Here is a 14540-nt window from a genome sequence, read left to right as displayed (position 1 = left end):
TTCACTGGTTACTGGCACAACTTGAATGCAGTAAATAAATCTCTCGTTAAATACACAAGGATGAAACTAGATACAAGGCAGCTGGGGCTCTGGCAGTAGGGCCAAGGCATCTTATTCCCTGCAAGCAGCAGGAATTGCTGGCCTAATTTTAACAGCTCTGCAGTGCCACAAGTGCAGATGGGTGGACAGCAATGTGGCAGATTACATCCCAGGAGGAGTCAGGTGACTGAAAGAACCAATAGGATCCCATGGGGCCTGTAAAGCCGACAACTCTGGCCTAGCTCCACAATATGCGCAACTTGTCCCTTGGGAGCAAACTGAGCTGCTTCACCATCTGCCCAACTACTACCCACTACTTTGCATGCTCAGCCTGTGGAACCCTTCACAGGCTTCCAGGCCAGCAATGCGGACGAGAGACAAGCTTCGGAACTGGAACTGTGGACCAAGACCATAAATCATGATTGGCAACTGTCAAATTAAAAGGGGGAGATTGCGCATCTAAAACGTCACTACAGATATGCAATGATGTGCCTCATGGTTCTCAGCCATAGATTTGATTGCTACACATACACAGTTTGCATGACTTCTGATTTCACTAAACTCTTTCTCACTATATGTTTAACTTCCATAAACAATCTGTAAGCTCATAGGTCCCTTCCATCCAGTTTTTGGGTTTTATTTTTTTAAAAAAATAATGTTAAAGTTATTTTCTTTTAATTCACAAACATATGCCCTTCTGCATACCTACAATGTCCATCAAATATGTAGAATCCACTACCCTAATTTTGGATGAAGAAGTTTCACTTCCAAACTGATCCGCACTCAGCCACCTGAGTACACTCTTATAGGGAATTATTCTGATTTCAGTAACAGCCACGTATTAGCACCACCATTTTTTTCTAAAAGCTTAGATTCACAATTAAGTTTTAGTAAGAGGCTGAGAGGAAGAGATTTTCTGAAGGAAGAAGATGAGTTTGGTAGTAACACACAAGGCACATTACCCAATCTTTATCCCATCCAGAGCGAGGAACAATTGACCTCTGCCATTCGCAGGTGACAAATTGAGGGTAGATATTTCAGGAGCAGGTGGCTTGCAACTGCATCAGGGAGTCCTTGTGGGTTTTTCCTTGCAGTTTTCCTCCCCCCCCCCCTATTTTTAAGCACCTATTAGAGGCACTACCTCCATTCTTCTTTCCTGGACTGACTGTGGGCAAGAAGAACAGCTGGTGGTGAGCAGAGCTCTGTTGTTGCTTCCAAAACCACCAGCAGTTTCAAAAGGGTCTGGTTTTTTATTTTAAAAAAACTTTAAAAATAAAATATAAAGAACACACTCCACAACTAAGCCCCTTCTCCTAATCATTTCATTACTCTCCTTCTGTTTCACTTCAGTAATTCAACTGAAATGCCCCCCTCCCAGACCACAACCAAGCCTCCAAAATGAAATGAGATCGGTATTGCCCTCCATTAAGCAGACAAGGCTCCTATCTGCCAGTGGATTATACTTGTGAACCAGGGAAAAGAACACTGTCGGATTACATAGTGTCTGCACACACTCTGCCTCTCTCTGCTGTAAGGTTGGGAGAAAATGCACAGATAAGTGATGGCCAAACTTGGCCCTCCAGCTGTTTTGGGACTACAGCTCCCATCATCCCTAGCTAACAGGACCAGTGGTCAGGGATGATGGGAACTGTAGTCCCAAAACAGCTGGAGGGCCAAGTTTGGCCATCACTGGCACAGATGGTACTAAAATGGCCCATTTCTGGAAGATTTTTGCTTTTGAATACAAAGTACTCCAGGCTAGAGAGAGCACTCTAAGCCAGGCATAGGCAAACTCCGGCCCTCCAGACATTTGGGACTACAATTCCCATCATCCCTAGCTAACAGGACCAGTGGTCAGGGATGATGGGAATTGTAGTCCCTAACATCTGGAAGGCCAGAGTTTGCCTATGCCTTCTCTAAGCAAAGGAGCCTATTCTACAAGGAAGAGGGAAGCACCCAGGACAAAGTCAGTTAGGCAACCATGTCAGTTAGGCAACTGTGTTAGTTTGGCAGCAGGGCTTGGAGCCTAGTGCAGAAGACTCTCCATTGTCCTTTGTAATTGCCAACAAGGGTTTTGCCACCAAGTACTAAGTCATCTTTTCCAAAGGGATCAAATACTTATTTCACTCATTATAATGCACATCAATCTCTGACTTTTGTCTTCTGGGCTTCTGGGGTTTTTCCTGTTGTTATTTTGTCTCTCACAGCTACAATAAACCTACCATTAAAATGATGGACTGGTCATTTCTTCGTCAGAGGGCTAATGGGCAAATTTAGCAGGGGGTCAAATACTTTCCCCCCTCACTGTAGTTACCGGTAGGTTTGTGGTGGGTAGCTGAATGCATGGCGACTTGTCTGCATTGTACAAAGGTTGCAAATGTTAGGTCTCGCCTACATGGTTTGCTGGACAGTGGTCCAACACAGTCACATTGGACTTCAAAAGAGAAAACGTCAAAAAAATGATGGATCTGGTGAAAAGGAAAATTGAAAGGCAAAGCAAAGAGGGTCAAATCTCCCAAGAACAGTTGGGGGTTATTCAAAATCACAATAAAAAAAGCTCAATTAAAATCTATACTGCATAACAGAAAAAGTACCAGTGGGGCCAAGATGATGTCAATGTGGTTAATGAGCAGTCAAGAAACTATTAGAGGTTACAAGGCTTCCTTCAGAAAATGGAAGTCTTGTCCAAATGAGTGCAGCAAAACGGAACACAAATTCTGGCAAAAGAAATGCAAGCTGGCAATAAGGATGCTAAAAAAAATAATTTGAGGCACACATTGCTAAAACAAACAAACAAACAAAACCACCCACAAAGATCAACAAAAGATTGTGTAAACACATTAGTAGCAGGAGACCAGCTAGGAAGGCAGTAGAACCTTTGGATGACAAGAGAGTCAAATGTGTGCCAAACGAGTAGAGAAGCTGCATCAATTCTTTGCATCTATCTTTACCGCAAAAGATACAAGGCAAATCCCTTTTCCAGGAAGGGAGTCTGAGGCCAATAGTAGTGACGAGATGATGTTCTAAGCCTTATCGGCAAATTAAAGACCGAGAAGTGACTGGATATAGGTGGCTTCTACAGTGGTACCTCGGTTTATGAACACAATTGGTTCCGGAAGTCTGTTCATAAACTGAAGCGTTCATAAACTGAAGTGAACTTTCCCATTGAAAGTAATGGAAAGTGAATTAATCCGTTCCAGACGGTCCGCGGAGTAAGCGTTCATAAACTGAAGCAAACTTTCCCATTGAAAGTAATGGAAAGTGGATTAATCCGTTCCAGACGGGTCCGCGGAGTACTTAAACTGAAGCGTTCATAAACTGAAGCATGGGTGTAATTGGTTCCGGAAGTCTGTTCATAAACTGAAGCGTTCATAAACTGAAGCAAACTTTCCCATTGAAAGTAATGGAAAATGAATTAATCCGTTCCAGATGGGTCTGCGGCGTTCATAAACCGAAAATTCATAAACCGAGGTGTTCATAAACCGAGGTTCCACTGTACTTCAGAGTTCTGAAAACAATTCAAATGTGAAACTGCTGATCATCTAACAAAAATGTTAACTAGTCACTATGATCAACTTCGGAAGGACTGGAAAGGGATCCAGGGAGGAACTGTGAAATTACAGACTGGCTAGTTTAATGTAATGGCAATGGCACCCACCTAGGAGGTGCCAGAACTGAGTTCCCATGAGTTTCTGATGGGAAAAGAGCCCTGCTCTCAACCTTTACATTTATAGAACAACTCAAATATTACACAAAAGGCAATAAGATGCAAGTAAAATTCTTCCAAAGGAAGTCAAACCAAGACCAAGCGCTGTTACCCTGCTGTTACCAAGATGCTTTGCTTTACTGTCATTTCAAGTGTACCCAAGTGCCTTGACCACCAGTGCAGCCTAGCGTAGCAGGAGAAAACAAGCTTGCTCCATCTTCCGTGTGATAGCATTTTAGATATTTGAAGATGGCTATCATATCTCCTCAGTCTCCTCTTTACCAGACTAAACGTATCCAGTTCTCACAACTGTTCTTCATAAGGTTTGATTTCCAGACCCGTGATCATCTTGGTCACCTCCTCTGCACATGTTCCAGCTATTTAATATCCTTCTTAAATTGTGGTGCCTGGAACTGGAAAAAGTACTTGAGGTGGGGTCTGATCAAAGCAGAATAGAGCTGTAGTATTACTTCTCTTGATCAGGGCACTGTACTTCTGCTGGTGTAGCCTAGAATAGAATTAGCTTTTTTCTCCTGCTGCACCCTACTGCTGAAGCTCCTATGAAGCCTATGGACTACTAAGAAACCTAGATCCTTTTCACGTGTACTACAAACAAGCCAAGTGTCCCTCATTTCATATTTGTGCTGCTCGTTCTTTCTGCCCGACATCTGTTCCTACTGAAATCCATTTTGTTAGTATGGACCCAGTTCTCCAATCAGTTAAAGTCACCATGAATCCTGGTTCTATCTTCTGCAGCATTAGCTACCTCTCCCAGTCCAGTGTCATCCACAAATTTGATAAACATCCCTCAATGTCTTTATCCAAGTCGTTCATCAAAAACATTTGCACGAGGATGTGAGAATGGTCCTAAAAAAATATGCAGGCAAAATACACACTGGTTTTCTGCTTAACTTAAGGATAGACCTGGAAAATCTAGCAGTAGGATGCACAGCAGATAAATGAATATGCAAAAACCACATGCTTTCCTATGGTGAATGCAATCTGTAACAATGGCAGCCAGGAACAACTGATTCTCATTGTGTCACACTGAAGATGATATTAACAGATAGCACACCACTGGCTTTGTGATTTAACACCTGTAACAATTTGAAAAGTACTTTTTCTTTTGACCGTGCCTGTGATGTGTTGGCCTTATTGTAGATCTGCAGCAACCCCCCTTCCAAAAAATAAAAATCAATTACCAACACAAGGTGAAAAGGTACATTAAGAATTGTCATCAAAATATTAATTTGTCTAAAGCATCTGAACATATGGTTTAGAAGATCAATAAAACTATGGAATCCAAGCATTTAAGTATACCATAAAATATGTCGTCAAAGTAGGCTCGTCAGCCAGATGGCTACTTACCAGGACTTTATTTTAAAAATGCCATCTGAAGAGTGACTACACCAGTATTTGCATACAGAACATTCTAGATTAATGGCTGGCTACCAATTGCTGCAAAAACAGTAACAGGTTTTGGGCTCCACGCTTTGCAGAAATACCTATCTACAAGTGACATCCCTGCAATAATAGGACAATATTAACAGCTTGTGACATAGTGCCAGTTAGTGCAACCCATCTTAGAATTTCTTTTCTGGCTCTGCAAAGTTAATTAGTATCATCCGGTCATTTCAAATGCTTGTGTTGGAAGCAGGAAAGAGCTGAAGTTGATATGACAGAACCATGGTCCATACACTTTGCTTTTGTCATATGACCCCAGTTTAACTGGCTCTGTATGTTGTTTAACATATGAAGCTGTCTTTGGCTCAACTGTCATTGTTCCAACTAGTCCAGTAGTGCCCATTCTGAAGGATGGAGGTTCTCCAAGAGCTTTCCCAGGCTTGCTACCTGGGACCCTTTTTAACTACATCTGCTGAGCACTGAACATGAGATCTTCTACATTCCCTTGCTCAAATCACAGACTCTTTTAACACCAAATGCTCCAATTAAAGCATCTTGAATTTTGAAATATTATTGTTCCTCAGAGAAGGCATTTTAAGTGCTTTGTACTCAAAAAGCACTCTTTGCACTCTTATTAATGAGTAACATTAATAATATGCAAGTGTTCTTGTTTAGGGTAAAGGTAAAGGGACCCCTGACCATTAGGTCCAGTCATGACCGACTCTGGGGTTGAGGCGCTCATCTCACGTTATTGGCCGAGGGAGCCGGCGTACAGCTTCCAGATCATGTGGCCAGCATGACAAAGCAGCTTCTGGTGAACCAGAGCAGCACACGGAAACGTTGTTTACCTTCCCGCTATAGCGGTACCTATTTATCTACTTGCACTTTGACGTGCTTTCTAACTGCTAGGTTGGCAGGAACTGGGTCCGAGCAACGGGAGCTCACCCTGTCACAGGGATTCAAACCGCCGACCTTCTGATCGGCAAGCCCTAGGCTCTGTGGTTTAACCCACAGCGCCACCCGCATCCCTCTTGTTTAGGGTACCAGCTAGTTATTCATTTCTCTCCTCCTACTTCCCGTTACATTTTACTTTTCCAATTGCTACTGTTCATTCTGTGGCAGCTGAGTATGCACAGTCTTAATTGTGCTATTGTTTTGGGCTGGGGTGGTATATTCAGTTTTCATATTATTATTATTATTGTTGTTGTTATTATTATTTTAAAGAAGATTTTTAGTTTTAGTTTTTAGTTTTGTCTCTCATTTTATCTACAATCCTAGTTGCAACTGACTTTTTTAAAAGGAAATTATTTCAGTTGTAAAACCATTTACAAAACTACCGGAACAGACCTTCCACCACAAGAAATGAAGAGCAGCATGTTTTAAGGACTTTACATCAGTGGTTTTTATCAACTGCTCTAAAAAAAAAGAAAAAAGACTCAAATTGCTTCAGTAAGTAACTAACCACAATCTACTCCAGCAAGGTCAAAATGTTCTCCTTGTTTTATTGGCCACCAACCTTCGCAACCTGCTCCATGAACAAGTCGAACTCATTAATCCAAGATTTTTGCTGCATGACCCATTAACAATTTTACTATGGAAGTGTGTACTATGAACTATGGAAGTGTGTTAGCCAATACCGAGAAAGAAAGTAAATTGAGAGTACATGCTGTTCAGTCCAGGATAACATTAATGCAGCAAGGGCAAGGTGTTGTACTCAGTGCCCAAAGAAGAGAAAGGGCAAGATGATGCAACAACTTAGCTGCAGAGACAGTGAGCAATTGTACAAAGAAGAACCAACAGATTGCTGGCTTCAGTAACAGTCTGGGAGGGAAGCTCTCTTTGAATACTGGATACCACAGACCGCAACCACAGAAATCGGTCATCCCTTTCATGCACTGCTTGTGAGTTTTCCAGAGACATTTAGTCCAACACTCTGAAGGAAAGAGAATGCTGGACTGGGTGGACTTTTGCTCTGATCCGGCATTACTCTTATGTTCTTACAAAAAGAGAGTCAAACACCACTATGAAGCAACCTATTTTTAGGAAAACTAGGTATATGGGTCGTCAATTCAAACAGAAGTGCTCTGTTATGTGAGATCCTTGAACTGTTGCAAAGAGATCTGAGGCAAGCAGGGGTCCCCCTGCCTCAGTTCTTCAGGCACACACACACATAGACCTCCATTATCTGCTACCCCATACACTTCTCTGAAGCAAAAGTATAGGGTTTTTTGCCCTTAGGAGTGGAATGGGGTAGCAGCCAAGAAGAGGATTTCCACCCTTGGGCTTCGTGCTCAAATGTTTGAAGAGTTTTCTCAAGGCTCACAACCTTAATAATCACGGGTACAAATGTGGGGGGCACATAGCTGCCTGCCCTTCTCTAAAAGAAACTTTAAGTTCATATCTTACGTATGTCATTTTATAGGAAAAAAGGTGCCACTACTTTCTGATTAGGTAGTTTCAAACCTGCAGGTGTACTTTTCTATTTTAAAGAAACCTGTATTTAGTCATTAATGATATTTATTTATTTATTTATCTATCTATCCATTCATTAGCGAAAATAAAATTTCCCAAGCAATTTCCCTTCATCACTTTCTGTAATGAAAAAAAGAGAAGCAACAAACTTCATGTTACACTTCTTGGAAAAGCTGGAAATTAATCACTTCACACCTAAAGGACATACACAAGTGAAAGATGAACTAAATAGTTACATTCACTATTTTCAAGTGGCCCAAGTTCAGATGCTATGTCTTCTGAATGTATTGGGGGGGGGAATGAAGTAAGCAAGTTGTGTAAGAAGAAAAATTCTATTTGGTCATTGACACTGAAAAGGTCTTGGAAGTCCATGTACCAGTTCATAAAACAAAGGAAGACAAAGTAATTTGAGAGATAGATAGAAATCATATGACTCTGAAAGGTAAATATTTGCAAAACTGAAAAAAGATACTAGAATCTTTACTGAATTGTCTAGTATTAAAGTCTCCTGTGATGTTACACAAAGGGATGCAGGTGCATGTACAGAAGCAGAGTCTCTGGTTTGTAAACCACTTATGAGACGTGCATACAAAATTATAGCATAAGAAATGGACACAGTTAACCGAATCAGAGCATAAAGATATTACGATTTCCCATAACTACTGCTAATGTAAAATGCATTAGAGCACTTAACTGCCGGAGTTCCAAACCATTGGCTCAGGTGATATTAACACAGTTTGACAAGAGATATTGTCTTCAGCATGAATCAATCCTCTTTCATTATATGCATACGTGTAAACAGATTGCTATAAGGCTTACCAATATCTTGTAAGCCATTGCATATGCTATACTAAAACTGACCCTGAAACGTGGTACCAACATACTACCTAGAAGTGGAAGAGGAGGATACCAGAGAAGCCATAATTGCCAAGTAATGTACCAAGTGATGTAGTTCCTTCTTCTCTTCCAGTCATTTAATGCAGCTGCCATAGAGAGCCAGACCACTAGTCCATCCTATCCAAGATATTGCATGCTTTGTTAGTTCTTCATGGTCTCATTCATTTATTAAACACACTTACAGTACACTCATCTTTCATACCTCTGAGAGCATACAGATTACATGATCTTTCTCAAACAGTCTACCATACTGAGACCCACAGTTGCTTGTGTGCCCCCAGATCACACTTGGAGTACTCAGAGTCCCTGAGCTGGAACAAAGGAGTCTCTTCTTTCCATACCAGATCTCTGCAAACCAAGAAGCAAGGGGGAAAGACTAGGAGGAAACTCAATGACCTGCAAGGGGTGAGGGGAATCTGATGCACCAGAATACGATGCTTAGGTTACAAATATATGGGTTTTGGTTATTAGCCTCTAAGTTGAAATCCCAAGTGCTAGCCTGATGCTTTTCCAACATGCAACTATAATTCACAATCTGAATGTCAGCTTTTAAAACCTGATTTATTATTATTAAACTCATTCTTTTTCTTAGTTTGTGCATGTCTGTCTTTGTGGCATCAACCTGATGTCTCTTAACTGTTGCTTCAGTGTATTATTAAAAATGTGCAATTTTCCATACTCCATTTCCCATCTAGGCTCTATAAATAGTTCTGGATCTCCATACTCCTCTCCTCCTTTTACTAATTACCTCTAATAAGTATCATTTGTGACTATCACTTCAGCAATGCTACACAGACCACATAGAAAACTGACAGTAAATTTAAAAAGTAATCCTCTGATTCTACCTGAACTGGAATTCCAGAATGCTTGCCACTGTACTGGAACTGGGGGGAAAGAACAGCAACCAGAAAATCAGTATGAACCAAACACGAAAATGGTTGTTGGTAATGGCCATCACAAAGCTTACAAATGTAACATGTAAGGGGGAGCCCACTAGTGCCAAGTAATATGATGAATGGAATGGCAGGAAGAAAAAAATATCATGAGTCTTTGAATTAGGAAAATTACTGGTCTTTACTGGTCGTGTAAACATTCCAAAACAAACCAAGCATTTGAGGCATAGATTATGGTATTTAGATGGTTCAGTGGTTTCATTTAATTTTATTTTACTTTCCTGAAAGCCATTCGAAATAATAAATTTCAAAAATATTTTCTATAAGATATAGAAGATTATTATATAAGATGTAGCAATGGCCAGCAACCTGGATGGCTGCAAAAGGAATTTAGACAAAGTCATGGAAGATGATGCTATGAGTCATGAAGGCTTGTGGTACTATGTGCCAGAGACAGTGTGCCTTTGAATACCAGTTTCTGGGAATCACAAGGGACATGAGAACTGGTGAGCTCATGACCTTCTTCGCTTCCCAGAGCGAAGTCTGGCTAGCCACTGTAAGAACTACAAGGGCCTTTGGTCTGATCCAGCACAGCTTTTATTATTTTCTTAAAATAAGAAAATTCTCCTCCTAGAAGTACAGTGGAACCTCTACTCATGACCACAATCCGTTCTGGAGGCCCATCCTTATGGCGAAACGGGTCGCTGGTAGAAGCGACATTGTGCACAGGTGCATTCAGTGGCAGCCCACTTCTGCGCATCTGCAGACGGCGGCAGCCGCTTCTGTGCATGCACAAATCGCATCAAACCCGGTGTTTACTTCCGGGTTTGTCACAGTCGTGACTTGGAACGGGCCTAAGTAGAGCGGGACGTAAGTAGAGGTTCTACTGTACAGTGATAACTCTGGTTACGAATGGGATCCATTCCGAAAGCCCAGCCGTATCCCAAAATCTTCGTAACCGGAGGTGCCCTTCTGCACATGTGCATGCGATGAAACCCAGAAGTATACACTTCCGGGTTTGCTGCATTCGCAACCCAAAAGTTACATTACCCGAAGGTAACGTAACCCAAGGGTCCACTGTATAAAGTTAGCCAAAAGAGCTCCCTTTCTTGTCCACTAACAAAATATCAAGGGAGTGAACAGCTTAACCAGTTCCACTGCCAAGCCATGAGACACTTCTTTAAAAAAATCAAAATCAAAAATAATTTTGTCCATGAGATATGCTCCATGCTCCTAAGTAAAAGGAAGACAGATAAATTGTACTTTCCCAGCGAGGTTCAATAATGTTTCCAACAACTTGCTCACCTTTCTGCTGGCCTTGTCCTCTATACAGGATTTCACACAGCAAGTCTGTCATTGTTTCCTTATGAAGGTGATGAGAGGGGTCCCAGATCTTCTCACACAGAGTGTGAGTGAGTTGTGGGGGATGGATATTCCCTGAAGTCATACAGGACTCGTTCAATGATGGGTCTCCAATTCTAAGAAAGGAAGGCTGGGCTGGCTGTTTTGGTAATGAGAAGCCAATGTGCAAACAATACTGGAAGAAGCAAACACGCCTGGAAGAAGCGGACCATTTGGATCCCTTCCAGTCAGGATTCAGGCCTCATCATGGGACTGAAACTGCCTTGGTCGCACTGGCCGATGATCTCCGGCGGGCTAGGGACAAAGGTAAGAGCTGTTTCCTTGTTCTGCTGGATCTCTCAGCGGCTTTTGACACCATCGACCATAACATCCTTCTGGACCGTCTAGAGGGCTTGGGAGCTGGGGGCACTGTCATGCAGTGGTTCCGCTCCTTCCTCCTGGGCCGTGTTCAGAAAGTGGTGGTGGGGGATGAGTGTTCAGACCCCTGGGCTCTCACTTGTGGGGTGCCTCAGGGTTCTGTCCTCTCCCCCATGCTTTTTAACATCTATATGCAGCCGCTGGGAGAGATCATCAGGGGGTTTGGGCTGGGTGTCCATCAGTATGCTGATGATACCCAGCTCTACCTCTCTTTTAAATCAGAACCAGTGAAGGCGGTGAAGGTCCTGTGTGAGTGCTTGGAGGCGGTTGGAGGATGGATGGCGGCTAACAGATTGAGATTGAATCCTGACAAGACAGAAGTACTGTTTGTGGGGGACAGGAGGCGGGCGGGTGTGGAGGACTCTCTGGTCCTGAATGGGGTAACTGTGCCCCTGAAAGACCAGGTGCGCAGCCTGGGAGTCATTTTAGACTCACAGCTGTCCATGGAGGCACAGGTCAACTCCGTGTCCAGGGCAGCTGTTTATCAGCTCCATCTGGTACGCAGGCTGAGTCCCTACCTGCCCACTGACTGTCTCTCCAGAGTGGTGCATGCTCTAGTTATCTCTCGCTTGGACTACTGCAATGCGCTCTACGTGGGGCTACCTTTGAAGGTGACCCGGAAACTACAACTAATCCAGAATGCGGCAGCTAGACTGGTGACTGGGAGCGGCCGCCGAGATCACATAACACCGGTCCTAAAAGACCTACATTGGCTCCCAGTACGTTTCCGAGCACAATTCAAAGTGTTGGTGTTGACCTTTAAAGCCCTAAACGGCCTCGGCCCGGTATACCTGAAGGAGCGTCTCCACCCCCATCGTTCTGCCCGGACACTGAGGTCCAGCTCTGAGGGCCTTCTGGCGGTTCCCTCATTACGAGAAGCCAAGTTACAGGGAACCAGGCAGAGGGCCTTCTCGGTAGTGGCACCCACCCTGTGGAATGCCCTCCCACTAGAGGTCAAAGAGAACAATTACCAGACCTTTAGAAGGCATCTCAAGGCATCCCTGTTTAGGGAAGCTTTTAATGTTTGATGGATTTTTGTATTTTAGAATTTCTGTTTTTTTGGAAGCCGCCCAGAGTGGCTGGGGGAACCCGGCCAGATGGGCGGGGTATAAATAATAAATTATTATTATTATTATTATTATATTACTGAGAACTGATGTACACACCAAGCAAGACCTTCCTAAATGCAGCAAATAAGGTTAATGCCCTTGAGCTTCTAGAAATTAGATCACCATTACATGCGGGCACCAGAAGTTGCTAGTATTCTGAAAAATTCTGAAAGGAGCTGTCCTCAAATGCACCACGTTTAACAACACATTTCAGTTTGCTCAATCCCAATTAAATGCACCACCAGGTACACTCATGCACAGTGGACTAAGCAGGTATCCTGGACTAGCCCCAGGGATAAATCAAGTGGCAGTTTAAGTGAACATCTGAGAGCCTTTTTTTTATACCATGCACAGTGGGGGAAATGCTAAGGCTAGGACAAGAAGATAACAGAATGGCGATAGCTCAGGCTATGGAGCATGAGACTCTTAATCTCTGGGTCATGGTTTCAAGCCCCACATTGGGCAAAAGATTCCTGCATTGCAGGGAATTGGACTAGATGACCCATGTGGTCCCCACCAACTTTACAATTCTATGATTCTATGCTTCTAATCCTGTCAGGCTCTTTTCCCTTTGACTAGTTTTGCAGTGACCTCTACTTCCAAACTCAAGGTAAAAGGTTAGGCAGCTCAAGACAGTGGCTAGTGGGATCCAAAAGCTTTAAATGAAGCCCTGAGTCTATTAAACTAACAGAGATGAGAAAGCATATCTAACTTTTCCCTGCATTTGGAAGAATTGCTGACAAGTGTTTTGGTTTTTGCATATATATTTTCCAGAATGCCACAGAGACTGTGTTGCAACAATTACAAAGAATGATTCAGCTCTCATTCCAACCATTTTTTTAAAGCCAAGCTTTAGGGCAAGAATGATGCATTTTAAAAATCGCATCTGCCCTCTACATTTTTATTAGTATAATTTATTTGTAAATTAAGTAGTAAGTTTTACTTTTCAACAGCTTGTTACCACTGAAAAGGAAGATGCTCTGATATGGTTATGTTTATTGTATAATACATTAGACTTTAAAGAAACAACTGCCAATGTTAACATTCAGACACTGGATCTACCATTGCCACTAATCAGCAGGACAGATTTTGCATTATTTTTTATGTTGTGGAAAGGGGAAAGGGAAAGGACGACAATCTGTGTGGAAATAAAAATAGATTCCCTAGAAAACTGTTTTACGTGGAGCATATGGACTGCAGATGCACCTACAGCAAACCCCATCTTTTAACCAACCTGGCTTTCATAAAAGTTGAGGGTCTCCATTTTAAACGAATAAGGTTTTTGCTTGTGGACGCTGATCTTCACCGGTGAACCATTTAGTCATTCAAAAAAACCTATTTTTAGAAAGAATTACATTCAAAATAAACACAATTCTATGTATTGAATTATCTGTCTTGCACAAGGCAAACACCCACAATAGAATTTTACACTGACGTGGCATTTTCTCCCTGCATGGCTCTTTGATAACAAAATGCAATACATTTTAAATTCAGGGCCCCAACCAAGTAGGAGCCGAACAATTTGCTCTCCAGACATTTTTTTTTTATGAGTGTTCAACTTTTAAGAGACAGATTGGATTTTAAAACAGGCTCCGCAGTTTGAACCACCATACAAGTCTATCTCCCCTATCCTACATAGGCTTCTCTGCACATTGGACAATTTGAGAACAAATTAAACTGGCTGTTGACGCAGGGGTACTATTCACTGTACAGAAATAAACATAAAATACACTTAAGAACATTAAAAAGGAGGAAGAGAAGAACATTACAGCGAGAACAACACGTTATGAAAAGGGATAGTTGCCACGTACTTGGCAAATTGACTTTGATGTATCTAGATTCTAGACAAAGAGGAAAGGAAAGAGAAACAGATACATTGAGCAGAAGGGGAGATGGAATATACCTGTTACGTGTATATTTTACAAGTCAGTGCACAAATCTAATTCATTTAAACTGGGGTTTGATTAATTTACTTTGTTCGGCCTTCCTGCACTTTTTTTTTAAAGCTAGGATCTCTGTGGCCTTCCAATGCATTTTTAATTTGCCATGCCCAAGAATCTCTTGGGCTCTCTTGATGGAGAAATATTAAGGGAGAAATAATATGTTTTAAGGAGATCCTGAGTATTCACTCTTCCTTAAAAAAGTATTAGTGCCTTTTATGTGCATCAAGCAACATCATGGGTGGGGTTTTCCAGCTACTCCACCCTTGGCTCTTGGAAGCCTTACAAGTGGCTGCAGGAG

The 14540-nt window shown here is 42.2% G+C and overlaps 1 protein-coding gene across 1 annotated transcript in view; it reads right to left on the bottom strand.

Moving 5' to 3' along the window:
• Positions 1 to 14540, bottom strand: part of TUSC3 (tumor suppressor candidate 3) — a 125611-nt gene that overhangs the window by 84903 nt on the left and 26168 nt on the right. The window lies entirely within an intron of this gene.

This window comes from Zootoca vivipara, chromosome 9, assembly GCF_963506605.1.
Source record: "Zootoca vivipara chromosome 9, rZooViv1.1, whole genome shotgun sequence".
Classification (NCBI taxonomy): Eukaryota; Metazoa; Chordata; class Lepidosauria; order Squamata; family Lacertidae; genus Zootoca; species Zootoca vivipara.
This window is presented reverse-complemented; position numbering and strand designations above follow the sequence as displayed.